General features: G+C 42.7%; 1 long non-coding RNA gene across 1 annotated transcript; it reads right to left on the bottom strand.

Annotated features, from left to right (window-relative positions):
* Window positions 1–8757: 8757 nt before the first annotated feature.
* On the bottom strand, window positions 8758–14189 carry LOC118152336 (uncharacterized). The gene is made up of 4 exons (XR_004741013.3): window positions 14106–14189; window positions 10720–11032; window positions 9707–9860; window positions 8758–9219 (listed from the first exon to the last, which is right to left on the bottom strand). It is a non-coding gene; the product is annotated as an uncharacterized LOC118152336 (long non-coding RNA).
* Between the last annotated feature and the right edge of the window lie 2082 nt (window positions 14190–16271).

Here is a 16271-nt window from a genome sequence, read left to right as displayed (position 1 = left end):
TATGAACTTCTACAACGTAGTTTCCACATTATATTACTGCACTACAATTTGGTAAATTAATTCCTCCTTTTAAACAGTGGGGTCATTTTCTTTTCTTTTCTTTTTTTACTATTATGTACTTTTTAGTATTATGAACATCTGTGTTGATAAATCTTTGCACATATTCATGGACATTCCTTAGAATAAATCCACATGGCTATATGCATAGTCAGTTCAATAGCCTTTTTCCATTTTTTTATATATAACATTTAAGCAAACATGTTTATGCTTTCCTTTGTATAGAATAAACTTCTAGAAGTAGAATTGCTGGGTAGAGGGCATGCCTGTTGAAGGATATACATTGCCAAACTGCTCTGCAGAAGGTTATTGAAATTTATACCGAGGCAGCTCTTCCATACACACACTGGATATTCCCGTTACCTCGATTACTAGATGAATGTTTGCTTTCTATGTTGGTTGGCTATTTACACTAATGTTTTCTTGATTTGCCTCTTCATAGGCAATGATTTAGGATTTTTTCTTTTTTTGTTTGTTTGTTTGATTTTTGAGACAGAGCCTCCCTCTATTGCCCAGGCTGGAGTGCAGTGGTGCAATCTCAGCTCACTGCAACCTCTGCCTCCCAGGTTCCAGCAATTCTCCTGCCTCAGCCTCCCAAGTCGCTGGGGCTATAGTCACGCACCACCACCATGCCAGGCTAGTTTTGTTGGAGTTTTAGTAAAGATGGAGTTTCACCATATTGGCCAGGTTGGTCTTGAACTTCTGACTTTGCAATCCATCTGCCTTGGCATCCCAAAATGCTGGGATTACGGGTGTGAGCCACCGCACCTGGCTGCAATGGTTTAGGATTTTTTAACTTTTCTTTCAGGAGTAAGTAGTTATATAAGGGCATGCCTCATTAGTCAGTAATTTTTATTTTTCCAATGACATTTTCTTTTCTTTTTGACATTAAAAAAAAATCCAGGCCATAGTGAATGTATTTTGGTTAGAAACACTCATTGTTCATTGTTTTGAAGGTCTGCTGGCAATTTTATCTATCAGTGACCTGCCACGAGTTAGTTAAATAGCATGACCTGAGAGGCATTATTGTGTGCTTATACCAGTTAAGTCAAAGGGGTTTGGAGCCAGACTTCTGGGTTCAAATCCTAGCCCTACCACTTAGCAATTGTATGATATCAGGAAAATTACTTAAAAATCCCTGGGGTTTTTTTTTCAACTGTAAAACTGGGTAAATAGTACCTATTTCACAGGATTGTTATATTATGAGGAGGATGGGTTAGACCATTGAAACAGGGTCTGGTCCAAGTTAAGCCTGCAATAATCATTAACTATTAGTAATGGCATATAAAAATAGCTAAACCAGGCTGGGCACGGTGGCTCGTGCCTATAATCCCAGCACTTTGGGAGATCGAGGCGGGCGGATCACCTCAGGTCAGGAGTTTGAGACCAGCCTGGCCAACATGGAGAAACCCCATCTCTACTAAAAAAAAAAAAAAAAATTAGCTAGGCATTGTGGCAGTTGCCTGTAATCCCAGCTACCTGGGATGCTGAGGCAGGTGAATTCCTTGAACCTGAGAGTTGGAGGCTGCAGTGGCCAAGATCACGCCATTGCACTCCAGCCATATTAAGCATTATGTCCATTTTATTAATGAAGAAACTATTCAAATGAAGTATCAGAGAGGTTAAATAAGTGAGCCTAAGTCTCCTTGTTAATGTGTGGAAATGGAACTCAAGCCCTTACCTCTGGGAAGACATAGAAGACAGAATAGTCGCATTTTTAAAAATTCAGACTGAGTTCAGTGGCTCACGCCTGTAATCCCAGCACTTTGGGAGGCTGAGATGGGTGAATCACTTGAGGTCAGGAGTTCAAGACCAGCCTGGGCAACATGGTGAAACCTGGTCTCTACTAAAAATACAAAAATTCTCCAGGCGTGGTGGTGCACATCTGTAATCTCAGCTTCTAAGGAGGCTGAGACAGGAGAATTGCTTGAACCTGGGAGGCAGAGGTTGCAGTGAGCCGAAACTGTGCCACTGCACTCCAGCCTGGGCGACAGAGAGAGACCTCATCTCAAAAAATTAAAGGTAAAAAAAATTTGAAGATTATCTTTTTGTAATAAAAGGACAATTTAATTCTCGTGGCACATAGGACTTCACATTCTGCCTACCCATCATTTAACTCTAGGATCAGGCCTTCCTGCCCAGCTGTTGGATACATACTTAGTGATAGCAATAATCATGAATAGGAGGATATTTAAAACAGTTTAAAATTGATTTCTATTTGTGCCCTTACTGTCTGCTCGTAGTAGATGAACATTATTTAGAGGGGAAAAAATAAGTGGCATTATTACTATGTTTTAAAATATAAACAAAGAGATCATTTTAAATAAATAGTAGAGCTGTTACAAACATAAATGTTTCTCATCTCCAACATACCTTTCAAAATTCTCTCTTTGAAAAATCATTGTTACAGCTGATGTCTGCATGTATTTTGTTAGATTGAGTTTAGATCAATATTCAACAACCCTAACAATAAATAAAGTCCAGTGAAGTTTGGCCTAATGGCATTTCAAGGTCTATAACTCTGTTGCGAGCCGAAAAGATTACTGTTTTAACTTCATGAGGGTTCGTGCCCCGGTGTCACTTAGATGTTTAGAATGGTTCCGGGTGTGGGTGGTGACGTAGATGCAGAGCATGGAGGAAAGTGAAATGCCATTAACAATAAAAGATAAATACTAACTGCTGTGAAACCGGAAAGAACCTCCCAGCTGTGCAGTTCAACCCCCCACTGAGATGTGAGGCGAGGCAAGTCTCTCCCCTAGACTGGTTACAGATTTTTTTCCTCAGGAGGTTTCACTACCTCTTTTATAAACTGTTAATGTGCTTATTGAATCATATCATGGAGAAAGGAAACTAATGATTAACTTCTAACCAGGATAGCTTGGCCTTCCCATGATACTTCTGGAGAACTGAAGTATCCACAGCCTTTCCTCACTCCTTAACGCAAATTCAATCACAATAAGTGGCAAATGCTTATAAAGATTGAAAACACTTTATTTTCATATTCACTTAAATAAAACAGCCAACTCTAAAGGGATTACCGTTTCAGAAATCTCTCTTCTTTGTCACCAAATCTATCCTTTGGGTCAAAATATCAGGCAGTGACAGGTGCAGAGGCTCCCGCCTGTAATCCAAGCACTTTGGGAGGCCAAGGGAGGCAGATTGCTTGGGGCCAGGAGTTCAAGACCAGCCTGGCCAACATGGTGAAACCTCGGCTCTACTAAAAATAGAAAAATTAGTTGGACATGGTGGCAAATGCTTGTAGTTCTAGCTATGCAGGAGGCTGAGACACAAGAATCGCTTGAACCCTGGAGGCAGAAGTTCAAGACCACTGCACTCCAGCCTGGATGAGAGAGTGACACTCTGTCTCAAAACAAAACAAAACAAAATCAGGTTGGCACTCACCTACCCAACCCTAACTTCAAGCAAATGTTTTTGGGGATGGAACCAATTTATTGGAGCTTTTTGTTTTTAGATGGGGTCTTGCTATTATGCCCAGGTTGGAATGTAGTGGCTATTAACAGGTGCAGTAATGGCACGCTATAGCCTTGAACTCCTAGGCTCAAGCAATCCTCCTGCCTCAGCTTCCTGGGTAGGTGAGACTACAGGCATATGTGCCACTGTGCCCAGCTTTTTTATTAGGCTTTGAGACTAATGGAGGCCACCTGACAAATCCGTATCTGAAGATACTTAAAATAAACAGCTTTGAAATGGTTCCTCTAAGATCTCGTTTGATAGCTATGGGGTTAGAGGGTAGACAGAAACTGTCTGGTACTGCTCATCAGAACTCCCCTGCTCTGGCCCTGGCTCTGGCTTTCTTTAGGCAGGTAGTCCCCAGGAGGCTTATGAAGTGCTCTGAGCCTTGATTTCCCCTTCTATTAAATGGGTTTCGCAGAGAACCAACAGGCTGTGTGTGTGAACACGAGGGATGCCCATTCTGATCACCACCCTTAGGTAGAATTAAAGTATGTTGATGAAGATCATGAATTTCAGCCTCTCAGGCTCCAGCTTTGACTGCCGTAGACGGAGGCAACATGACCTGTGAACTAAACTCTAGCTTGGCCTAAAGGAGGCTCTTCTGGCAGCTTTGCTAGAACTCCTTTACTGGAGCAGAGACGAAAAGAAAGTACTGAGACAACTGTGGCTGTTTCATGGAATCTTGGAGCTGGTAGTTTTGTGTTGAATGGTTATCAAAGGGAGACCATTTTGCCATTTCCAAATCATCTTTGGACTAGCCTGTGCTTGAATGGTAAAATACTTGATGAAATGACATTTCAAAAACTTCTATTACAACACACTGCTCCCCAAATCTATGCACATCCAAGGGTAGTGCCCAACAGTAAAGCGGTTGAGAGCCTGGGCTCGGGAGCACCCCCATCTTCAAATCCTGTGTTTGTCACTTCTTAGCTGTGTGACCTTGAACAAATTACTTGACCACTCTGTGCTTCAGTTTCTTCATTGGTAAATAGGGATAAGAAAAGTACCTACTTGGCAGGGCACGGTGGCTCAAGCCTGTAATCCGAGCACTTTGGGAGGCCGAGGCGGGTGGATCACAAGGTCAAGAGATCGACACCATCCTGGTCAACACGGTGAAACCCCGTCTCTACTAAAAACACAAAAAATTAGCTGGGCATGGTGGCGCGTGCCTGTAATCCCAGCTACTCCGGAGGCTGAGGCAGGAGAATTGCCTGAACCCAGGAGGCGGAGGTTGCGGTGAGCCGAGATAGCGCCATCACACTCCGGCCTGGGTAACAAGAGCGAAACTCCGTCTCAAAAAAAAGAAAAGTACCTACTTCCTGAGACTGTAAGGAAACACCGATAAATGAACACATACGAAGGACTTAGAGCAGTGCCTGGAATGTTGTAAGTGCCATATTCAAAATTAGCCCTTAGACCAGGGCTTGGTCACTGGTAGGCACCGAGTACATGTTCGTTTTTCCTGGACTTTTTAGATGGTGGAGGCTGTGATGACTGAGAACAGAAAGAACTCAGGAAGGGAGATTAGGACAAATTCATTTAGTTTATACCCCCTAGTCACTGTATTAACAACTTTTATCAAACCAATTATCTTTCTTAAGGGCTACGGACTTTGCTTGGGCATCCACAGGTGCCCAGAATTCAAGATTGGAAGGAAACATGAAGCTCAAATAACAAGTAATTAGAAGGAGCTCACTTTGAAAAATGGGAGCTTTAAATTAGCTCATGGGAAGTTTATTATAAAATGCTTGCCTGCACCAAATGCCTTAATGGGAAAAACCTTATCGCAGCTCAGTTGTTTAAATAACACACAGACCATGTCCCTCCCGAGTCTCTGTTCTCGCTGCGGGAGTCAAAGTTTCTTTGAATGTCCCAAGGGATTCCAAAGCAATCACAAAAACACATTTCAGATTTAGAAGGGAATTTAGAAATCATCTCATCCTAAGCCTTCTATGGCCGAAGGAACGTGTCCAAAGGACTAGAATGATTTGCCCAAGGTCACTTAGCAACTGGCTGAGCTCAAATCAACATCCACTTCTCTAACTCCAAGTTCAGTGCCTTTTCCCCTAACTCACCTTTGGTCTTGGGTGGGTGTTAGGGAGGAAAGAAAGCTTTTACATGAAGATGTGGAATTTTCCCATTTTCCCCCTCTCTCACACAGAAAAAGGAATAAACTGATTACATACCTACAGAAACAATTATAATTGAGCAGAGAAAGGAGCTAGGCTAAGCAATGAATCTGAATCACCAAGTGTTCAAAGTAAAAGTTTATTAGAGGCAGGTAAGATTTTGTTTGTTTCTTTACCTCATCCGGACTAAAACCTGTTGCTATGTTGAGTCTTGGCAGCTTTTGGTAATACATGTGAACAAAGAGCGTGGCATTCCCGGAATGACTTTAGTGAGCAACGTAAACTGATACAGGTGTCAGCCCGGTATGCTGTGGTGTGACAGGGCTCTCCGGTGGGGTGGTAGCTTATCTTTGGACAATGGCAATGGCTTCTGCACCCCTTCCATACCTATAGAGAGTACAGGAGCCAATAGGACCTGGATTTGAGAAATAGGGCCTTAATGATTTGGCCAGTCCTGTGGGTTATGGTTTCCTGAACTACTGGGACTATGGCCGGTAGAAGTGTAAGAAATTGAGCCTACCAGGGCTGTACTCAACCTCACGTTTGAATTTGGAGGTCGATTACATAACTGTTTACTCAACTTGACTGGTACTTGCAAATCACCTCCTCTGTTTGCGTTTGAGTAAGTAATGGGTATATGCAAATGATAAACACCCTTGAATGACTAGGACTGTTGAGCACTGTGGGAGACTCCACTGGATGGTTCCCAGCTCCCGTCTTTAACTTGGCTGGGTTATCTTTATATTCCTTTAGTTCCTTTAAGTGTAGGTGGCATCCCACCTCTGCAGACTACATGTTCCTGCAAAACTGACTGTCATGGCATGCTGCTAGTGGGGAGACAGAACTGAAAGGGATCAAGTCCTTGTAATTAGATGTGGGGTGGGGCTGGGGGTGCTTACAGAACTCTCAGAGTTGTACAGCGTTTGCATATTTCTGGGACTTTTCTTTCCTCTGACCTCTGCAGTTTTCTTCTGGTACTGGTTAGCTCCTAATGACCAGACTGAAGCTTCTACAATTCAGAGGCTCTCAAAGTTTTTGTTTGTGCCTAAAATTACAAGAACCAGGACTCAGACTGGCCTCTTCAGCCTGAAAACTCCTTAAGACTTCAGGTTCTATAAAATAAAGTGACTGAGATGTGATTATATGAATGCTGGAACTGCCCTAACACCATCTGTGACTCGTCCTCAAGCTGCTTAGTGCCTGGAGTGCTGCCTATGGAGACTCATCCTTCAGTAAAGGAGTAATTTTCCTGGACTGAGCAAGCTAGCCTCAGATCTCTATGAGCTCTTGAAATTATACACACAGTTTGAATGAGGTGTATATGCCCATTTTTAGCCCTGAGGAGAGGATATTTAGATCTTTGCAGGTACCCGAAAGGGTCTATAACTCACGAAAAGCTAAAGAGTGATTGCTTTTTCCAATAAATTGTTTTAGGTGATTTATTATTTAGGTTCCATATGGACATACACACAGACACAAATTTCATATATCACAAAGAGGGCCAACTGGAATCTTTGCTTAAGTTTTCTCTAGGGAAAAAAAACCTCAATAATCTTATTATTTTTCCCTATTTTAATTGAAAATAAAATATGTATATTTATGAGAGAGAGGATCACACTGCAGATGCTAGCTCTCCATTTTCATCCTCAAAAATAAGGAGGCCTGGTGCAGGACGGATGGGGATGCTGAAACTGACTCTAGGAAATGTAATCTCTTAGAGCAAGGGTCATCAAACTTTTCTCAGAAGGGTTAGATAGTAACTATTTTCAGCTTTGCAGGACATGTGATCTCCGCAGCAACTACACCACTCTGCTGTTATAGTTTGTTTTTTTTTTTTTTTTTAAAAAAAAGCAGCTGTAGACAATACAGAAACACATGAGCATGATGGGTTTTCAATAAAACTTCATTTACAAAAACAGGTGGGAGGCCAGATTTGACCCATGGCAGCAGTTTGTTAATCCCTTCCTTAAACATTTAAAGATGTTATTGACTGAAATGAGTAAGGCTCCCATATCGGCCAGGTTCATGATGCGTACCAACTTCAAGCTGCTTTGCAGAAACAAAGTGCCTGATCCTATTATCCCGCTGGTTGTTGTGTTGAAATGAAAGTAATTTCAAGAAAGATTTCTACATGCTGGGCAAGCTATGGGTGATGTTAAACACCTAACAGTAAAAATCAAGAACTCCACATGCCAAATTTTCCCAGGGGATGAGACAAAAATAAAAACGGATTCTTTAAACCATGATTTGTCTTTTTGTGCAACTCAAGGAAATCAGATATTTTGGCAAATGATGGTGGTAAAGCAATCCTTTTGCCCTACGGCCTAACTCCGGGTGGGAAATCCCTCCCTGATCCTTCACAGGTAGAATTCTGTTTTTTCTCGAAACCTGATACCTTTTAGAATCATAGATTCTGGCATTGCAAACACAAGCACGATGGGCCTGCCAGGCTTCAGGCTGTGGCTTGTCCAACTGGGGAGAAAAGAAATTGTGATGTTCCAGAAGTCTACAGCTCCTTTCCTTTTCAAGGCAAAGGAGTAGAAACACTGGTCCTCTTGTTACTTTCTACATTTGGAATAATTAGGCATTCTATCTTCCTGTTTAATGTTCAGCTTTACACGCTGTCTGGTGAGAACATTTCATGTGTGTACAATAACATCTAGTGAAGTTTTAACAAATTACTTCAAAGGGAAAAAAGGAAGGAGCTAGACTGGGCACCAAATTAATGAAAGGCTACCAAAAAGTTCATCAAAATCAAAACTGCTCTTCTGGATTAAAACATACCCTCTCGCCTGTAATTCCAGCACTTTGGGAGGCCAAGGCAGGCGGATCACTTGAGGTCAGGTGATCAGAGACCAGCCTGGCCAACACGGCAAAACCCCATCTCTACTAAAAATACAAAAACTAGCTGGGCAGGGTGGTACACACCTGTAATCCCAGCTAGGGAGGCTGAGACAAGAGAATTGTTTGGGCCCAGGAGGTGGAGTTTGCAGTGAGCCGAGATCGCACCACTACGCTCCAGCCTGGATGAGAGAGCAAGGCCCTATCTCAAAACAAAAACAAAACAAAACAAAAACCAAATACACCCTATCAAAATTAGTGAGTGCTGAGTCAACAAAAGGAAGACAATCAAAGTATTGTAAGTATTCTCTGCCCTCTGCCATCAAGGAGCTGAAGTCGTAGTGCAGACACACACAGGGACAAGTGAGGAAACACTTGACATTGACGGGTAACAGACCTATTTAGATTGACACAAGGAATCAGACTTCACAAGTTCCAAGCTAGAAGGTGGCACAACAGAAAAATCGGGGATGCACAAGAATCAGCAGGAAGAAATGGGTTTTTTTTTTGGAAGGCTGGGTCACATTTATTGAGGTATCATTCAGTAGCAGGAAAATCACTCTTTTCAGGGTATTGTTCTGAGTTTTCACAAATACATAGAACCATGAAATAATATTTCCATCACCACAAAAAATTCCCTTGCACTCTTTGGTAATCAACTTCTCTGGCCGCTCCCCAGCACTTGGCAACCACTGTCCCTCTTTTTGTCTTTTCCAGACTGTCAAATAAATTGAATCATTCAGTCAGTAGCAGTAAAGGTGAGATTTCAATCTCAAGCAAAGAGGAGCTTCTTAGAGCTGAAATGTTTCTAAAGTATTTTAAAGCAGATGGGGCTGTTGGTAAAGGAAGCTTGTGCTACAAAAACTGCCATGGATAATAGAACTTGTGCAGGTTTGTTTCTGCCACACAATATGTCACTAAACATTCTGTTGCCTGCTAATGGCCAGCCAGGAACTTCCCAAAGCCCCAACCGGGAGGTGAGTTCACAGAGATTTACTGAGGAATTGAACTAAGCAGGCTTTAGAGATGTGGCTGTATTTAGGGCTGTCTGCTCAGCCTACACTTTCCTATAGAAATCTTCCCCACCCAGAGGTAGTGATATGGTTTGGATCTGTGTCCCTGCCCAAATCACATGTCAAATGGTAATCCCCTATGTTGGAGAACGGGTCTGGTGGGAGGTGATTGGATCATGGGGGCAGACTTACCTGATGTTCTCATGATACTGAGTGAGTTCTTATGAGATCTCTTCCTTCTCTTCCTCCTGCTCCAGCCATGTAGGATGTGTCTGCTTCCCCTTTGCCTTCCCTCTAGTTGTAAGTTTCCTAAGGCCTCACTTCCCAGCCATGCTTCCTGTACAGCCTGCATAACCATGAGCCAATTAAACCTCTTTTCTTTATAAATTACCCAGTCTCAGCTAGTTCTTTATAGTAATTCGAGAATGGACTAATACATGTTGGTCTCACAGAGCCATGTGTGTGCTCTGTGATGATACCTTGTGGTCATAGCTTGTTAGATGACAGGTGAACCTCTGACTTCATTCATTCAACAAATATTAATTTAACAAATGTTAACTGAGTGCCCATTATGTATCATGAGGTGATGGGGGGTGGATCAATGCCTAGACTCAACATGGGGGCATCATATTTTCTCTCCTGGGATTTTAAATTGGGAATAAAAGACAATCGTCAATCTGGGCTGGTGGCTAGCAGGGTGCATGCACCAATATCATGAAGGTCTGGTTTGAGGAAAGACGTGCAAAGAAGTGGAGATGGGAGACTCTGGGGTCCTGAAGAGAGACCAAAACTGCTCCTCACCTCCAGTCCTTACTGCCTTTCTGGCTACTCATTTTCATTCTTCTTCAGAGGATTCTTTGCTTATCCGTTGAAGGATAATATTTCTCAAAGTTTTTCCTCTTCTCTTTCCACTCTAAATATTTTGCCAAGGGAGACCCCGTCTATGTCCCTGTTTTCAATTCCATCTATACTTTGATGATGCTTGCATTTGGATGATCAAGCAAATCTCACTCCTAAGGTTCAGACCCAGCTATAGTGCTTTCTACTCAGCATCACCGCCTGGATGTGCCGTGTTCACCAAACCCACGTGTGTAGAACTGAACTCATATTTGTGCCCTTACTCCCTGTGGTAGGCAGAATAATGGCCTCCAAAGATGTCCACATCCTAATCTCTGAAATTTGTGAATATGGCAAAAGGGACTTACTTGACAGATGTGAATAAGCTAATGATCTTCAAGGGAAGATAATCCTGGATTATGTGGTGAATCCAATGCAATCACATGTGCCCTTATAAGAGGGAGGCAGGAGTGTCAGAGTCATAGAGAGAGATAAGAAGATGCAACTCTATTGGCTTTGAAGATGGAGGAAGGGGCCATGAGCCGAGGAATGCAGCTGGCCTATAGAAGTTGGAGAAGGTGAGGAATTGAATTCTCTCCTAGAGCCTGCAAAAGGAATGCAGCCATGATGACACCTTGATCTTAGCCCAGTGAGACCCACATGGACAGCTGCCATTCAGACCTATAAGATAATACATTTGCGTTGAGTCACTAAATTTGTGATAATTTGTTACAGCAGCAATAGCAAACGTGTACACTCCCAAAACATCACCCTTGTACATTCTCCATCTCAGCAGTGTCACATTTGTTCATGCAGTTAGTAAAGGAGAAGTGCAGGATCCATCCTTGACTTCCCATTTCCCAGGTACGCACGTCAACTCTTCTTTCTAAACACGGCTTGAATCCACCACATCTTTCTAATGCCATATGCGTGTCTCAGCCACTATTCTTGATTTCTCTACCAGCCTCCTAAATAGTTGTCCTGCTTTCCTTTGCCCTGTTCTCTGCCCTGAAGTCAACATGAACTTCTAAAATGAATACCTGATCAATTCAATGTCTTCCCATTGTCCTTAAAGTTCAAACTTTAAAGTGGCTCACCAGGAATTGTGTTCTATGAGGCGTATTGTCTTCTCTAGCTGTTATCTCTCCCCATCCTCGTCTTTCCCATTCTCCCCTTTGAAATGCATACGCTGCCTACACCATGTGCATTCTGGTTCTTGCATGTGAAGTGCTCTCTCTCTATCACTTCTGGGCCTTTGGACATGATTTTGTTTCTATCAAAGGCATTTCTCCCTGGCCCTTGCTTCTTTGGCTTCAGACTGGCTTCCTCTGGAAGCACCTCCTGACCCTTCCAGTTTGGTTTAAACATCATTCATATGTGCCCTGACACTTTGACTTCCCGTCTTCATGTTCACCAAGTTACATGTAATCACTTATTTAATTGTACGTCTCCTTAACTAGACTTTAAACCCCATGAAGTTCTAGAAGAATGGCAGCCAAGTCTGTCTTCTTATAGTTGTATTTTCAGCTCCTAGCACAGTACCTGACACAGAGGAGTTCCTCAACGAACATATTTTCAATGAATTCAAAGAGACCTATGGACAATTCAGAAGAGAGAGAAGTCTCCCGGAGCTGGTGGTGTTGGAGAGGCAGTGAGAGGCAGTGAGTCAAGAAACGCTTCAGGTAACATGTAGTGTTTGTATTGGGCCCTTGTCCAGCTTTTTACCTGTTGTTCTGCACCCCCAGCTGCCCTTCTATATTCTGCTCTGTAGAAGTAGGACCGGGTATCTGAAAACTACATTTTCTAGGCTCCCTTGCCAGCTGGGTCCAGAGGAAAATTCAAAGACAGCAGCAGAGAGAAGAGTCCTGCTCTAGTTTTGAGAGTGAAGACTGCCGGAGGGTGCTGGAGCAGCAGCAGGGCTTGCAGGGAGGAGGAGAATTCCAGATTGTAGCAGCCAGGAGGGCAGTGCCAGTGCCTTTCCAGCAGTTCCAGTCATGTCTCTTTGTATATCCAGAACTGGCAAGCCCCACAACAGCAGGTGTAAATGTAGGGACTTCAGCCCAAGGGAGTTTAGCTATGGCTTCTTTTCTTGATCCCTTAACCCCTCTGTTTCTCCCATTGACTCTTCTAACCTTCCAGCACCTTGGAAACCAATTCCCAGTATCAAATTCCCTGTGTTTGAAACATCTAGAGTGGGCATCTATTTTCCAGCCTGGACCCAGACCAATATTGCCTTGAAGACAGGATAGGGGGAGAAGACAGAAAGGCATTCATCCCACTGGAGAGACAGCCCTGAGCAAATATCTAGAATTGGGAATGTTTGGAGAGGTTGTGAAGAGTAAAAATCAACCCATTTGGCGGGGGCATAGTGATTGAACAGGAGAGTGGCAAGTAAATAAGCCGCAGAGGCATAGAAGGTCTATGTCATGGAGAAGCTCAAATACTGGGTGGAAAAGCTTGTACTGGTTTTGGTAAGCACTGAAGGTTCACTGAGGCCTGAGTCAAGTGCTATAACAGGAGATGGGCATGAGAAGACCATTTTGCTTAATGGTGGGTGTGATGAGTTAGAAGAGAAAGATCCAATAGACGGTCAGAAATGTAGTATTTAGAGGCATTTGGTTGGATGAGATGAATGAGAGAGGAAAAACAACGATGGCACCACAATGTTTCCCCTGTTTAACTGGAAGGTGGGGCCACAGGAAGGGATTAGGAACAAGGAAAGTGGCTTGAAAGCTATGGAAGACAGAGAATAACGGTTGGCACCTGTATAGCACTTAGAGTTTTCATATATGTGATGTCATTTGATTTAGATTCCAATCTTTTAGCTCTTTCTACTACTCACGGATATTGATCTATGACTTGGCAAAGAAGCTGAGGCTACATAACATGATTTAGTAATCATCCGTACGGAGGAGAGAAGCAAAAACAGGACACCGGATGAGATCACTAAGGGCAAGAGCAGAGAAGCCAGACTTGCATGGGAGGTGGGGGTGAGGCTGGGGAGGATGAGACGTTGGAGGTAAGAGAAATGCTGGTTAGAAAGGAGGACAGTATTAATAGCAGGAGGATCAAGACAGTTGGTACCACATAAGCCCAGAAAGAAGGAGATTTTATAAAAAATTGGACTTTCTTTTCCTAAATAAAGACTGTCACATTCTGCAAGGTGTTAAGGAGAGTAAAGATTGAAGAAAAATCCACTGGGTTTGCAGATATCAGCTTCAATGATTAAGCAGGGACAGGATCTATATTTCTTGTAGCTAAAGTAAGTGATTGAATCACAAGAAATAAGGCAATGAGAAGGGCTCATTTTCCCATTCTCTTGGCCCCTTTCCCATCCATTTCCTCTGTCTGCCACGAAGTCCTTACCTCCTAATACCCTCACCTACCTACCCATGCAACTTCTGATACCACCTGCATCTGCGCGTAGAATGGGCTGGTTGTTGGATGTATGTATACCAAGCTGGCTCACTGACTTGCAAGCATGGATTTCAGAGAGACACTGTATCAGCTTACTGTAGAGGCTGAAAGTATTTATTAGTATCAAAGGTTGGTACTTAAAGTTGTAGACACTAGCTCAAGGCTTTTTCTTAAAGATATCTAGCAGTTTATGAAGCAGAGGCTGGCTGACATCTATGACTTCATGAAAAACAGGAATAAAAGAACTATACAACTTTCTCCCTTTTAAAAAAATAAACATAGCTTGTCTTATGTACTTGACATCTATTCAAAGTCACAAAATCAAACCAAAACACACCTTTCTGTGTTGAAAGCTGCATATCTCATGAGCCCCGGTGAAGTCTGCAGAACGCATTCTAAACAGCTGGTAAGAGCAGGCCACAGTGGGAGGGAACAGGCTTCCTGTACTTTGTCAGACTAGCGGAAGTCAAAGTTAAAATCTGATTACTTTGCAAGGATTCCAAAACCTGACCTAAATCGCCTTGCAGAATCCGTTAACAAATCCAAGAGCATTTCCAGTAGCACCAAGCGAGAAGCTGTATGCCCTGATAATTCTGGTAAGTTCCACTTTTGGGATAGGGAATACTTGACCCCAAGTTAGACCTTTCATAAAATGCAGACCCTGCTAAATCCCAACCTAAATATGTTCATAATAAAATATCAGCCTTTCAAATTACATTCTATATGAACAAACAAGTCCGTGAAATATCCAAACAACACTGCAGTAGGTGGAAACAGATGTCATTATTTATTTTAAGATTCGTTTATTCAACAATTGAATGGAGGAATGTTGCTTATTCTATACAACGTCTCAGGATTTGAGTAGTTTACCTGCTATTTTGAAACATGCATAAGGCTGTCAGATAGTTTCCTGGGTTTTTAGAGTAGCTCCTAAACTGTGCAATTCTGCTTTCTTTCCACGATATAAACAAAATGGTTTTTTTTTCTAAAACTTGCTATAAAAATGATACCATCATAAAATGAAAAATTAAAAGTGGCTTTAAAAAATTAAAACCTGTGAATTAGTCTCAAGCAGCCTAATTTTATTTTTTCTAACCACCAATGCCAGCAGCAATAAATACTTATGATATCTCTGAGTATGACACTTACAATTGGGCACAGTGAAAGCCCAGTTAATTTCCACTTCTGGTCTTGAATTGATTTTTTTCTAACGTGTAAAATTTCAAACAGAGCTCTTGCTTCATTTCATGTTGCTTTCCTTCTTTATTTAGTTAAAGAGGATGTGTGGGAAGGAGCATGAGGGAGGCATAGGGGTAGCTGGGTGGGTTCAATCTCCTTTTCCATCACCCCCCTTTATGTCAAAAAATGCTGAAAAAATTAGTCTCTACCCTTGCTGGCTCAACTTCATCACCTCCCATTCACTTCTCCGCCCACTGCCATCTGGCTTCCATCCCAAAACTCCATTCAGATTGTCCTTATTAAGATCACCAATGCTTTCCTCTTTGCCAGATCCAGTGACCTATGTTTAGGTCTCCTCCTGGTTGACCTTCTGTGGCATTGCACCCGCAGTGCAGACCCTAGGCTCCAAACTCACATGCCCACAGGCTGGCTGCAGTCTTTGCGGGTGAGGCTGGGTTTGGTATAGCTGCACATGCAGACATAGGGTGAGTCACAGGAAGCCTGTCAAATGGTGGGCATGTGTCCCTTCCAAGGCAGCACCTGCTGCTGTCTCTGGTTGATTTTGGCCATGGAGGAATGTGAACACTGCACTGATAAATCTTTTGACCTTTTTTTTTTTTTTTTAAAGAAAAGCTTGGTTTTTATGAGAATGTTTCTGATTTCTTTTTCTTTTCTTTCTTTTTATTTTTTATTTTTGAGACTGAGTTTCACTCTTTCGCCCAGGCTGGAGTGTGCAGTGGTGCGATCTCAGCTCACTGAAACCTCCACCTCCTGGGTTCAAGTGATTCCCTGCCTCAGACTCCTGAGTAGCTGGGATTACAGGCACCCTCCACCATGCTTGGCTAATTTTTGTATTTTTAGTAGAGATAGGGTTTCACCAGGTTGGCCAGGCTGGTCTCAAACTCCCGACCTCAGGCTATCCACCTACCTTGGCCTCCCAAAGTGCTGGGATTACAGGTGTGACCCACTGTGCTCAGCCTCTAATTTCTAACTATTGGCTCATTTTTTTTTTTTTTAATGCTTGTAGGGAAAGTGGACATCACTGTAGATCCCTGAGAAGAAGCCTGTATTGTATTTGAGTCTATGGTTCTCTTGGCCTCTGGGCCTGGTTCTTTATAGGTTCTGCCTATTTGTTTCTGCTTATTTTTCTGCTGTTCTCTTGGCCCTCACATCTACTTTAATCATATTGAGGATCCCTGTGTTCCTTCCTAGTCCCCTTCTGTTTTCTCCTCTTTGTGGGAGATGTTGTAGACCCAAGGCTAGCTTCCTGGGCTTGCAGTCAGTGCAGTTGCCCTGGGCCTCACATTCAGAAGGTCCCCATGCT

Source organism: Callithrix jacchus, chromosome 3, assembly GCF_049354715.1.
Source record: "Callithrix jacchus isolate 240 chromosome 3, calJac240_pri, whole genome shotgun sequence".
In the NCBI taxonomy this organism is placed as follows: Eukaryota; Metazoa; Chordata; class Mammalia; order Primates; family Cebidae; genus Callithrix; species Callithrix jacchus.
Note: the sequence above shows the minus strand (reverse complement) of the source record. Positions and strands in the feature narration are given on the sequence as shown.